At 34.7% G+C, this 14,844-nt stretch overlaps 1 long non-coding RNA gene across 1 annotated transcript; it reads left to right on the top strand.

Moving 5' to 3' along the window:
- The first annotated feature begins 744 nt into the window (after nt 1-744).
- LOC116439847 lies at nt 745-14,395 on the top strand. The gene is made up of 3 exons (XR_004238325.1): nt 745-1,032; nt 4,066-4,217; nt 12,926-14,395. It is a non-coding gene; the product is annotated as an uncharacterized LOC116439847 (long non-coding RNA).
- Nucleotides 14,396-14,844: the final 449 nt, after the last annotated feature.

Below are 14,844 nucleotides of genomic sequence, written 5' to 3'. Positions count from 1 at the left end.
CATGAGATCCCATGGACTTTTAAAACTGCAAAAGATTTTGCTGGGAAAGAGATGGAAGAGAAATGGGAAAATATATGATACGATGCATAGCATAGAGAAGATAGGTAAGGAATGGAAATTTACAACATAAGATTTGGATGACATAAGATTTGTATGACATCGAATCAGAAAAAGGAGCAAGTATTTTTAATTAAACTATAGAAGAACTGCCACACAAAGTATATTAAACTAGAAAATACATCATTACAACATGTTGTCATGTGCAAAACCAAAAATGCATTCAGAAAAAAAAAATGCTAAAGTCATAACAAAAGCAATTAAACATGATGTTTGAATGTGATCTAAAGCTTAAAATTAAATAAAAAGGTGGCACATTGTACAGACAAAAGTATTAGTCTTCACTTGGCCTGCTGTTTTAAATATCTATCTAGTGCACACCATGAATTTACATGGTGGGTTGATCTAACTAGGTTTATATTACCTTTATTTAATTAAAAACAAAAAGTTATTTTCCAGTTATAATTTCATTTTTCCTCATACTTTTTCACACTTGGTCCATCACTATGGCACTTGTGTTCCAAAATTGATGCCTACCTTCATGGTTAATATCGACAAAAAGATCAACCACTCACTTCCGACCATTGTCCTGCCCCCCAGGGCTTGTTTCCCTCCCAGTTCATCCCATCATTGCAACAGTAGCAGACACCGGATAAGCTCCTCCCTGCTGAAATGGCACCAGCCTGAGAAAGCTGCTGCAGTGTTTAGGAGGTATAGACACAGCTGTGGGAGAGGACCAAGGGAAATATCTGTGGAGAAAGCTGTTGCTGGCAAGCAGTACTCTTGCTCCTCAAACAAGGATATAAGGCCAACAAACCTCCCCTGACCCTTCCCAGCCCCCTCATTCCCTATTGACAATTTCAAAACCCTTCACTTGTGTTTGCAAACTCCTCTCTCTGTAATCAACACTGTCAATGACACAGTATTGAATTTTTCACCTCCAGGATGAAGATGAAGCAAAGCTGTGCCCATAAGGTAGGACAATTCAATTTTGCTTTCAAAATGCTGAAAGATGGAGAAGACACTTCACTATCTGTGCCTACAGATTTTTTTTTTTCTTTTTTCCTTTTCTTTTTATTTTTTCCCCCCCTCCTTGGATATTTCAGGCGTGACCAGGTGTGCATTGAGAATGTTGTTAGCTATTCTCTTGGCTTAACAATTTAAGTGACCGTATGAATAGTTCTGCTTAAATTGAATTTAAAAATTTTAAATTCTGTTTATATTAAAAATAAGTACTGTTCTGTTTAAATAGAATGACACTGATTAATTAAAACACTTTCTGTATTTTTTTCAGTACTAATTTAAATAGTGTAGCCCATGTAAAAAGAACAAACTGTCTCGGTGAAAACTAACTTTCTGATCTTTTCTTCTGCTTGAGCAAGTAATGATTAAAAAGTATTTTAGTTTTTGTACTGTCTCATCTTACATTATTTATATATTTCCTAGCACAAGAAATTCCAGTTTTCAGGTAGGAATTCTGGGCTCTGTTGTAGTAAACAAGCAATTATAATGTTTAGAAGTGAAAATGTAGAAATGGCTTTTACTGGTTCTTTCCTGAAAAAATTAGTAAGAGATCTTGGTGCTGATATTGCAAACTCCATCCATTTATTGTGATTTAACAAAAATTACTTTAGCCCTCACAACCTACGGAAATGGCATAATGTGAAAAAGATGACACTAAAAGTTACATTGTGTTCAGAAAATGTATTCATCCACTATAATGTATATATTTTCCCAAAGAAATGTGGTTTCACCTCAGTGACCTGCTGACATAAATGAGTATTTCAAAATTCTGGAGTGATGAGCTGCTAAAAGAGCTTGTGAATAACAATTCTCACATCATCAATGAAAATTCTCTAACACCTGATAGTGATCTATTTGAAACTCCCTTCTGGGAATTCTGCTTCTCACAGTGCAGAGAGATGGCACATTTAATTCTTGCATAAAAAAGTCCCAGAGTTGTAGTAGTTGAAGTTCTGAAAGCATTTTCATGACAAATTTTTCTCCTCTTTTCAGGAGTGTATAGATAAGTTTAAAAACACAAACAAAGAAGCAAACAATGGTTTTGGCAGAATGCAATGCTTTGAATAGATCCTAGCAGTTGCCAAGACATAAAGTGGAGCAAAGATGGGGATGAGGACCTACTTAAATGGTTATCCTATATAATAACCTTAAGTTGCTTCTGTGGAAATAATTTCCTCCTTTCCCTCGGGCCATTTCAGGTCAGCTGTCCTGGCTATGCTCCCTCACAGCTTCTTGTGCCCCTGCTCACTGGCAGAGCATGGGGAACTAACTGAAAAGCCCATGACTTAGGGTAGGCACTGCTAAGCAGCAACCAAAGGATAGTGTGTTATCAATGTTATTCTCCTACTAGCTAATGAAAAAATTAACTCTATCCCAGCTGAAACCAAGACATTATCCACCCTTTATTCCATACTTTAGAACACCATGTTCAGAATATAAACTGCGGGCACTTGGCTGGAAGGGGTTGATAGCTGCTTAGGGACAGGCTAACAATTGTGTAGCAGCTGGTGAGCAATTTTACTGTACATCACTTGTTTCTCTTGGGCTTTATTCCTCTATCTCTCTCCTTTTCAATGCAACTATTAATATTATTAATATTTATTATTACCATTATTTTATTTTATTTTGTTTCAGTTATTAAACTGTTCTTATCTCAACACGAGGTTTACTTTTTATTTCCAATTCTCCTCATCACTGGGGGCAGGAGGTTTGTGGTGGGTTTGGGCGATTGGTGTTGAGTAATTGACTGCATGGTACTTAGTTGCCACTGTGTCAACTCCTTTTGGCTGTCCTGGAAATTACATTCAGCTCTCCAACCCATAGTATGTTTCCTGACAAATGGAGCTTGATGGATAAGCTTGGAGGAAGAACAAAAGAACCCCACACAAAGTAAGGATGGTTCAAAAACCTGTGACCTTGGTGACCCAACTGGTCTTTGCTCTCAGTGGTGTGAAATTAGAATATTTTTCCTCACTACAGTACAAGGTCAAATATGTGAACCTGTTATTGATATAGATTCTTAAAACAAAAGCAGAACAGAACAAGAAAACACACACTCTCCAGCATTAAAGCACCCTGTCCTTTCTTTGAGGTTAGGCTGTGCAAATTTTTTTTTTTTTAAATACTACTTAAGGAAAACATTTTGTAAGAGACACAAACTTTAAGAGTATTTTTGAATTGTTAACCTTCCATCTGCTAAAAATGATCCTGGCTCACAGATATTATTCTTACCAGGCAACACTTATTTGGACAATGTGAGCTATCTTCTGTTATTTATCTATACTATTCAATAACACTGGTAATACAGATTTAAACCAAGGTAGAAACACAATTATTTACTGTTGTCTTTTGGATTACTTTCCCTCTCTAACACAGAAGATTAAACATAATCATTTCAGCTGGAAAGACTTTTGAGTTTAATCAAGGACAAGCTCACAAAATAATTTTACCTGATATTTATATGGTTTATGAAAAAAACCCAAACAAACTGAAACCAAAAAAGTAAAAACAGTTTAAAAGAATGTAATTAGAATTCATCACGATAAAGTACTTAGGGTTTTCTTTTTGTAAGGAAACCTTTTTTCACATCAAAGTGCTATGTGGAATGAGTAGATATTTAATTTTGTCTAATCTAGAATGTATTTGAATGTATTTATACATGGGTTTGGTTTTCTTTTTTTTTTGTTTGGTTGTTGTTTTTTTTTAATCAGTATAGTAAGAAAAACACCTTGTTTGCTTACCAGTTACATTAGTATAATAAACATGTGCTGCCAAAATATTAATCGATTTTTCAAAGTTGCTTTGAAAGATGTATCATTATGTTAGCAATTCTGAAAGTAATTTGAGCTTATAAATAGATGTCTAATAAAAATTTAGAAGATCAACATTTTATTTTCATGTCTGCAAGGAACATTGTGACTGCTCATGCTAGTTTCCTTTCCACATCATCTTCCTTTCTATTCTTTGCCTCTTTTATTTTTTCAGATAGTTTATATTTGGATGCCCATTTTAAAATTTATTTTTGGTGACCAGAACCATCTGTTTAAACAAGCTCTAAAGAAAAGAAAAGCTTCATTTCAATTTTCTATTCTTTCCTGGGATCGGCCAGAAATTATTGTTTAATGGAATGGATTTTGGTGAGTTAGAACGACAAGTCTTGTTTTTTTTTTTTCTTTTCTGTAATTGAACCTTTCAAAAACTGTTCATGGAGATTTCAGTGAAATTTCTCTTGCTGCACAGAGACTTTAACATATTTTCTATCTTTAGTCCATTAAGAGCTTCTAAATATTCCATGTCTTATCATAGTACCAACCCTGATATATCCACTTATTGCTCAGTATAACAACAGCAGATTTATATTTTCTAGTTTTCTGAGCTTATTGGTTGTTTTTGTAACATTTGTAATGGTGGAAGTCTTGTAGGAGTGAGTTTGCTGTGGAAATAATTCAAATCTTGTCATAGTTTGTGCTCCATGCCACAACGCTGGCTGCCCTGCAGAACTGGGAGCTGAAGGATGGCCAAGAACTCATTCTGCTTACATTCTATTCAGCTACAAAAAGTGAAGATCTGGCTGAATTTAGGATCTAGATTTATAAATCTGGAACTATACAGAGATGAGCACTTTTAATTTTTCTAAGTAAAACAGACAAACCTTTCAATGTTCCAGTTTTAACAGCTTCTGTCATACAAGATACAATGTACTGTTCATAACGACAGGAAATTTCATTCTATTAGGAAAACAGTCATACTTTTCCCTTTACAACCACCACACACACTTAGAGGCTCTTAAGATAAAAAGAGAGGCGAAATATAATTCCCTAATACCATACTGAATTCTTTTCACTTGGATGGCTGAATAGTTCAGCAGTTACCTTGAAAATAAATGACTGTGCTGAAAGGAGAATTAATTAATTCAGATAAACTAAATAAACTCTGTGAACTGACTAATGTAGCAGAAATTACTGGGTGCTGATACTGCTGTTTTAATTATTAAGTCCACGTTAATTAATTTCAAAGCTACCTTTTTTGAAATCCACAGCTTGACCAACATTTGGAGTATAAAACATGCCAAGAGCCAAATTTTGCTTAGTAACACTTTTGCAAAGGCTGGAACGGAGCCTTCATACAACTAAATGTGATAAACTTTAAAAGAAAGTGACAGTTTCAATAAACAACACAGGATCCAAATAATTGTGTGTTACTTCCTTGACCACAAACTGAGAAACCAAATTTGATTGTGTCAACCTATTTCTTTCACAGAAGGAGCTGGACTTCTTGTTAATTGCCAATATGGTTCTGAATATAAAGGGAACTTAATGTCTCTTTGAGAGTTGCAGTAAAGTCAGCGATCATGTCTACCCATGCAGAGCTACTGGACACAGTGTGATTCAGTCATGACCCACTGTGACATCACAACCTCACTGAACCTAAGAATATGTCAATGGGTGAGAATGAGTTACATTACATTTATTAGTTAGTGCTGATGATTCTGTACCTAAGGACATAAATAGTATCAAATGTATGTATACCATACTTTGTTCCCTAACACATCACATGTGAAGGACTGTTTCAGGTAGTGCCATGATTGAAGTACTTACCTCTGCTGGGGAATGTTCAGCAGGGATTTTACTATCTGTACATTACTCTAAAAAGACAAAAATGAAGGTATAATATATTTAAGACTGTCTTTTGCAGTGATTAGTTCCATAAATTGCTAAAAAAACCCACAGACAACAAATTTATATTTGCGGCATCGCAACAGCAGACAGCAGTAACATCAATACAGTAACTAAAAGATACATTCCCGTGAGGGTTTTGTTCTCTAATCCCACATTGTTTTGTTTGATTCTTAAAATGAAAACACCTGTAGCAATGATTTCTCCTGACAAGCTAAAAGGCAGTGAACAGAGAACAAGTTTAATATAATGCTTTAATTACAATCTTTAGTATAACTTCACCATGTATCAACACCTCTTATGAACATCTTAATCACTTGCTTTTTCTTGTTTTCACTTGAAGCAAATTTAAATTTTTTGGAGAACTCTACACACAACTTCAAGGATGAGGCATGAATGTCTTTGAGAAAACCACAGACAAAACAGCTTTAGAAAAAGCCCTTATTAACACTTCATGTCATGTACTTGAATTAAAAACATTTAAGGACGAAAAACATTTAAGGAAGAAAAACTTCTACAAAAACTTTTGAATGCAAGTTTGTCTGCACTAAAGTTGCTTTACCAGCATATTCCTTCTGAGACTGTCTGCTAGAAAATAATCCATCTAGAACAAGTCCCTACTTAATTAAAGAAAAAAGGAGTTTTTAATTTTATATACTTTTAAAAAAACTTAAAGCTCTTTTTAAAAATACTTTTTACTCTTGAGATAGAAGCAGGAGATTGCTTACCAGTTACCATCATAGGCAAAACAGACTTGACTTGGGGAAAAAAAAAAAATTTATTGCTGGTTAAAAAGAGCATGATTATGAGAAACAATAAAAAAAAAAAAATCAACCCCCAGACTCCAAAACATTTTGTCCCATCCCCATTGTTTTTCCCAGCCTCAGCTTCATTCATTTATTCCCAAATATTCTACCTGTCCCTCTCGAGCAGTGTAGGGCAGGTTGTAGCAACTCATAACAGTTTCTCTCTGATGTGCCCTTCTCCTCGCACTATTTCCACAGGGGTCTTTCCCAAGGCTGCAGTGTGAATATCTGCTCCACCATAGTCTCTTAGCAGGCTCTAGGGGAATGGTTTGAGTTGGAAGGGACCTTAAAGATCATCTATAATCCCAAAACCCCTGCTGTGGACATCTTTCACTAGCTCAGGTTGCTGAACATGGCCTTGAACACTTCCGGGGATGGGGCATCCACAACTTCTCTGGGCAACCTAATCCAGTGCTTCACTCCTTTCCTGAGGTTCTCATTGACCCGCTTCTCAAACTGCTCAAGATCCCACTGTTTTTTTTTCCTTCAAATATATGAACCCCACTCAAATTGTGTCACCCCGAAGCCTGCTGCAGGTATACTCAATCCCAATATCTATGTAATGAAAATATTCAGCAGTAACAGTCCCAGTACGGACCCCTGAGGGACAACACTTGATTCTGATTTTCATTTGGGCATAGAGCCGTTGACCACGACTCTTTGGATGTGGCCATCCAGCCAATTCCTTATCCATCAAATGGCTTGTCCTTTGAACCCACATCTCTCCAACATAGCCACAAGGATGCAGTGTGGGACCTTAACAAATGCTTTACAAAAGTCCGGGTAGATGACATAAATTGCCAGTCCCTTGTCCACCAATACAGTCACTCCATTGTAAGATTAGTCACGCACAATTTGCTCTTCGTGAAGCCAAAATGGCAGTTTCTTGTTAGCTCTCCAGCATCCATATTACTTGACATACCTTCCAGCAGAATGTCTGGTCCTTCTTCATGTTCATATGACAGTTTCTCCCTTTTTTTTTTTTTTTAATGTCCTCATGATTTTCTGCAGTATATTCCACCTTTTCCCAGCATCCCTGCCACTTTGGCTGTGGGGCCTAACCATGTTCTGCAACTGGACAGTTGGAGCAGGCTGGAACCATTAATTAGACATTAAATATATATTGTATTAAACATGTTAATATCTATCATAGATATTATTTCTCTGCTTTTCCTGCTTTAACTTCTTTTTTTCCTTTTTTTTTTTTTTTGGTTTTGTTTGTTTGTTTTTGTTTTTTTGTTTTTTTGGTTTTTTTGTTTTATGTAAGGAACATAAGGTGTGACGTTTTCTCCTTCTTTGCATGAATACATCTATGGTTTTGCTGTCTTCCAGAAAATGTTGTTGCTAGAAGAGTTTGCTCCAGTATGCCTTGTAGTCATAGAAGTCTTTAAAATTTAACATGTTAAAATAACAAAATTTAGATTTTTAAACACACTGGCTCTTTTGAACAACATTAAATTTTAGTTGTGCAAATAATTTATTTTGAAAAGTTGTCATCTATATAGCAAAAAAAGAAAGCAATGTCTAAAAAATGACTAAAAAATGACTAAAAATGACTAAAAAACCTTCCTTTTAATTCTTTTAATTGAAAGAAAAGTAAGAGAATTCAGTTTCTATAATAAATAAAATAAATAAACTTTTAAAATTATAAAAATAATGCTAATTTTGATAGTTTTATCATATTTTTGAAAAATAAAAAGTAAGTTATATTTATGCTGGTAGATACTTGTTTTGTGCACTTTAAAGAAATCAGATTTGTATCACTTTATACCAAGTTTTCGACATAGAAATCTTCTCTATTTTTCTAAAACTAGCTCTGAAATATAGGAATTGTGCTTTTAATAAATGACCCCCATATAAAAAGTTTGGAGGCACATGAATCCAGAAAAAATATGAACCTGATCCTAATAAATGTTTTCTGGAATTCCCTAGTATAATTCAGACAGAGCTATCATCTACCATTTCAAGGGTGCAGCATGTGTTCTAACTTGCAGAGGTCTAGCTTAGAAAAAGGTGCCATAGGCAGTTTATTTCCTACTTGATTTTTTTCCTACCTACCCTTTAGTATCATGCCAGTGTAAATGAGACAATTTTAATTTTTAAAATAATTTACCCTTCTTATAGGTTTTAATCTATACTTAACTATATGCAGAAATAGTTTGTTCTTCTAAGGACTGGATCATAGCAAACTTGCAGTTTCCCAGATGGAAATTCTGAACAGCTGAGTTTCTGCTGTTTGCTTCCTGGTACGAGAAAAGGCATTTGTAGATCAAGCAAGCAGCAGAGGGAGAACAATTGGAGTATATAATTATTCAGCCTGGACTCCTTTTAAATGGGAAGGCTGAACTCTATCTGTTTGGCTGGGAAGACAGAGGAATAGAGTAGCACATGGTAGATAAACCTTCCAAAGATCCTTTAAAATAAATCTAGGCAAATATGTGAAATAACTTCATCAGTTAACAGGGTCTCTTTTTCTGTGAACTCCAAAATCTGGCAAGTCATTGTCGGTTTGCTTTTGAAGGTTGAGATTAATACACAGCCTACCCAAACACTTCTGTATTAATAAACTACATTGATTTCAGTATGTTACCTGAGGACTCCATCTGGTGACTCTCCTTTACTTTGCCAGATTTTGAAAAGCTGCAGCCTTACTGTGATCTAATGCCAAAATACAAAATCCACCGTAGGAAAGTATTAACACATTGTGATTCTTGCTCTGTGGAAGTGAATAATTGAATTCTGTGACTTTTTGAAACTGCCCTCATAGAAGCATTACATTTTGTAAGCTGACATCTAACAATAAGGCTACGTGCCAAAATCAGTGTCTAGAGAATTATGATTATTTTCATTAATTATTCAAGATTAAATGGACATATGAAGGAAAATACAGAGGGCATCAAAACAGGAGTAATAAAATATTATGAGAAAAAGAAGCCAATCAGAATAATTAAAATACCAGTAAAATCTGAAATTAGAAAATAATAGAGGACAGTGAAATATTTCAGAAGGCAAATGGGAAGCATTATATGCTCTTAAGATATCGAAATTGCTTTCTGAAACTACATAGTCAAATCAAAAATTACTCATATATTTTCCATGTAATAGTTTTCATAGCAAAGAAAGACTAAGGATGGAGAAAAACAGAAGAAACATTTGTTTATACCAGCAAAGATGAAGATTAGAATTACAACCACATGTAGTAAAACTTAGTTTAGAAAATCGATGCTGTAAACCAAAATTAATTTAATCACTGAAGAAAATTTTAAGATGACTGATGTTTTTGCTGTGTTAAAATCTAGGAAAAATCAGATGAAAGCAAGGAAAACTAGGAATAAGAAAAGTAGTTAAGCAGGAATAAAACCCTAGTAGAAATTTTATCTGCTTCCTCCTATTTTTTGGGTTTTGTCTTCCACCTTGTTTGAAGTTTCAAAAGTTAAATTCTTTTCTATGGAACTGTGGCAAATCAAAGGCCTTGGATTCACACATAACATGATGAAGACTTCATCTCACATTTTCTTTACATTTTCAAGTATTCAAGCCCTTTTTATGTCACTTTGGAAGGGCTCTAACTGGAAAATAGGATATTTGTGAATATGTATGGGGCTCCCTTACCCAAACTCATTTAAGCTAATTCAGGAAAAGCAGATGGTTTCTTCACCTGTGCATCACAAGCAGTCTGACTGTGTGCTTATTCCTTGCACTGACAACAAGACTTCTGTGTTCCTCTCGTGGCCTCATTTCTAGATCCAAGTCAGGCAAGACAGTGCTGAGGCATTTAGCTGATCCAAACTAAGGTGTGACACTTTAGGGTACAGATGCGCAGCTGCACGTCCTGACAACTTTTGAAGTCAAGCAATGAAGTACGTGTGGGATTTAGGCAAAGTACCTGATGGCTGACCCAGGTTTTTTGATGTCATTTAGAGGCTGGGATGACTCACATTCCTCACCTTACATCTCACTCACCTAAGTCCACTGTTGGGCAGTACAGAATGACTGAGCAAAATTAGGTAACTTTCTCCGAAGTTATGAATCAAATACACCTCAAAATTACACTTATTCATTCTAATATGTACTTTTTTACAGTATTATTAGGATGTTGCTCTTTGTGATCATCACCGTTTTTAGAGGTGAAAAAATTGATTCCATAGCCGCTGTTTCTAAAAAATCTTTCCTGAAAATTGGACCTTTTTTCCTGTCGTTAGTGGTTCAGATATGCAAGATAAGCTATAATCATAATTAATCTTTTGCACACTTTTGAACCTTACTGTATTTCATAATTTTGATTTTACACAATGAAATGCAATGCTTCAACTCAAAGATTAAAGAATACATGCAGAAATAGCAAGTCTATGCATCATTGAAAAGCAGCAAAATTAGGATCTAGATAATTTTATATTTTCTTTCTTTAAAGAGGAATGGGTACTATTTTCCTTCAGCAAAGCTGACGTGCGTGCATATGCACACACCATTGCACAAAAGCATGTTGGCACAAACACAACTGCACATACAGACATTGATAGAGGGAAGTACTGCACAAAAATAACAGATGTTAATGCTTTGTCCTTTCAAGTCAAAATGCTGACATTTTTTGATGTAGCCTTAACAAAGTGCTTACATCTGGTATATATTTAATAGTCTTTACTACAGTCAGTATGACTAGAATTGGTATCCCATGTGCATAGATCATAATTACCAATGTGTAAGATTTGTTCTACCAGAATTAAAATTCTGTTAATTGGATTTTATATATTAAACACATTGTGAAGTAGGTAGAATGTATAGAGTGGAAATATACAATTTTTAGAATACTTAGTAGACAAAGTGAGAGATGCTCATAAAGAAAATTCATCTCAAACAGTTGCCCATGCTCAGTTTACGACAGAATTTTCTCCTGATTATTGAATTGTATCTGACTTAAATTACAATAAATAAAAGGCTCTCATCTTTTCTAACCTGAATCTTTCATAGTCTACATAAGGGCATTATATACTATCCAATGGTATGAGTTTGAGGACATAATCCTTTTAGTCTGCCACAAAGAGTGCACTTTCTTAGTTTCCACAACTACAATGGCATGGCTTTCTTAGAACATAACAATGACTGCATTGTGCCCAACATCATCCTAACAGCTATTTTCCTGTTTTCATTATTTGTTTTTATTGAGTTTTTTTTGGAGGGATGGATTTTTGTGTATGTTTTTAATTCAGAAAAGTACAATACTCAGTTGAAAGAAACACAATAAACTAAAGTTACCTTAAATTTCATGCTGCTAAGGCAAGAGATTAAATTAGCTCAAAAGTAGTGGAAGGTACAGGATTTAGAGCAGGGCTGTTACATGATAGTCAAATATATAAAGAAAATAGGGTGATTAAGGATTCCTGAATCTGGTTGATGATTTTTAGTCAAAGTTTCTTGTTAAAAATGGACTGTATAAAAGAAGAAATAGCCAGCATGAAGTGGCTGCACTAAGCATGTAACATGCAGTTAAAAGCATTGGGGCACAATTCTGTATGTGCCTCGTGGCTATACCTGTTACTGATACAATCACAATATAATGTTAATATGAAATATGTCATCAGTGATAATTATTTGGACAGGAAGAGTAAGTGTACCTAAAGACTGTGATTACTTATTCTCCAGCTGGGAGAATTAATGGACCTACATCCCATGCTGTGGACATGGAAGAGAAGAGTTTGACTACTGATTTGTACCACAGCAAATTTGTATTTATTGTGTGTTTAATACCCTGACAGTGCAGTCATCCTGTACTACAACTATACTAATATCCTGAAATTTGGAAAGGAAGATGATTAGAATGAAAATAAAAACAGAGAAGAAACACTGCCGTATTTCTTCTTGTTACTATTTTAGCTAGAGGAAGTAACATCTTCATGTTTCTTTGCTGTGGAGGTTAAAACTAGCAAAAGACAAGCCGAATCGGATGATCTGTCACACTAAGTAAACAGGAACATAGGTTTTTGTGTCAGTTGCTGAACTGTCCTTTTTATTTATACATAACTTTGGAACACGTGGTTTTCTCTTGCAATAGCCTTTACTCAAATAATCAAAAATCCTCAGGATAAGGAGAAAGTTGTTTTGCTTGAAGATGTCTGTAGATGATTTTACAGATGTACTAGCTATGAAAACAAACAAACAAAAAGGATCACTGTTACTAAGGATCATCTTGTTTAATGACAGAAGAATCCAGACACACATTTTTATGCAGCACAGTCCCTATATAGGCTTGCTTTGATTTTTCTTCTGCTTGTATTTTTTTGCCTAGTGATATGCTTGCTTTATTTACCATATTTCTTTTTTTTTTTTTTCTTTTGCTGTTTACTGCTCTTGTGAGGTCTGCTTCAGTAATCTGAAGATGCCATGCTGAATCTTCAGTATGAATAGCATGGATGCTGGAATGGACAATATATACATATGATACCAGGCTCTGGAAAGCATGCAAGTGTCTTGGAAGACAGCAAGAAAATTCAAAATAATCTTGACAAATAAGATGTTTGAAATAATAGAATGCAATTCAATAGAGACAACTACAACATACTCAGGCAGAAAAAATATGTTGCACATGTACAAATTAGGGGACAACTGTTTAGGTAAAAGATCTGCAGGTCTCCAAGTTAGAGAGGATGTCAAGGTCAACATGAGCCAACAAAAAGAATCCCAATGATCGCGAGTCAGCAACATCAAAAAGTGGACATTGTGAAAAAGCATTTATTGTGGCATGCAAGAGGCATACAGATATCCTTTTAATCAATTCAGCATTCATGAATACCCTTGCATACTCTGTGAAACTTTTGTTCACTGGGCTTCATAATGAGTAGATACCAACTGGTGAGAGAACCAACAGAACAAAAATACTGATTGAAGGTCTTGATTTTATAACCTTCAAGAAAGGTAGAATAAGGAGAAGATTTAGGAAGGATGTGTTAATAGATTTCAAGAAAATAAAATACTATTCAAAGAAAGGATTTATAAACTCTCTGTATCAGAAAAGAAGTAATGGGCTTAAATTGCAAGGAAAAAAGACATTGTCTAGTATAAGACATATTAGAAAAGAGTTTTAGAAGGAAAAGGTAGTGAAGAACTAGAAAGTTTGCCAAAGAAACCTGTCAACCTTCTGTCATTGAAAGTACTTTTAAGTAGATTAGATAAATGTCTGTCAAGAATGGATTAGTTTTCCAAACTCTTTTTCATACTTAACATAGTATGAAGATTCTGAATCTACTTTAAATGAAAACCACTTTATGCTTCATTCTGTTCTCTACATGTTTTCCTCCTTCCAGTCTTTGATATTTCTGAAATGCTTCTTATTAGTTTTTATGAAGATCTGAAAATAATTGAGGATAGCACTGAGAACACATAAGGCTCCTTAGATTCTTGCTCTCCCTGTGTTGTGTTTTAAATATTATATTTTTATTTCTCCTATTGTGTTGTGGCTTTTTTCCTTCTTTCCAGCACACCAGCTGGTTTCCTAGATGGGTGAAACCATATTGCATATTTATACCCACTGTCATACCAGTGCTGATTCTGAAGCTGTTTAATTCTAAATCTCTATGAAATTTCCTACTTCTAACCTCAGTATCCTGCTATCTTTCTCTGTGTTTCTCTATGGTGCCCAGGAAAGAGAAATACTGTTTATCATGTAACTCAAAACTTATCATGGATAACTTATAGCTAATTATACATTCACATTCTTCATATATTCTCTTATGCACCTTCCTATCACTACCTTTTATATCAACTCCTTTTGTTGTAATCACTGTGCATACTGAGATTTGTATGAACTGACACATGGAATCAAATTTTACTCTGAATTCATGAAGTGCTGGAGCAAATTTATGTTTACTGGAACTGTGTAGAACTGACAAAACAAACTGGAATACAAACAAAACATGTAAATGGGCATCAGCTTTGCTACAAAAAATATTTGTAAATGAACCAGAACTTTTGAACTCTGGTTCTCTTTCTTGTCTTTGGCTTTCGGGTTTTTATTTTTTTTTTCCCAAGAAAACTGAAATCAACCAATTTGCCTTTTCCCCAGTATAAATATAGAGAACAATCTTATAAACAAAAGATGGTAACAGTCAGCAGAAGAACAATTTCTGCATTTGAACAGAGTCTATAAATGCAAGTTAAAATATACTCTCCACTCAATGTCTTACTTACATGCTCAACTTAGTGTTAAAGTTGGATTTGTAAATCAACAGAAGGAGAAAGGAAAACACCTGTGATTTGTTGATCATCTGTGCGTTCTGTAACACAAAGCA

This window comes from Corvus moneduloides, chromosome 2, assembly GCF_009650955.1.
Source record: "Corvus moneduloides isolate bCorMon1 chromosome 2, bCorMon1.pri, whole genome shotgun sequence".
In the NCBI taxonomy this organism is placed as follows: Eukaryota; Metazoa; Chordata; class Aves; order Passeriformes; family Corvidae; genus Corvus; species Corvus moneduloides.
Note: the sequence above shows the minus strand (reverse complement) of the source record. Positions and strands in the feature narration are given on the sequence as shown.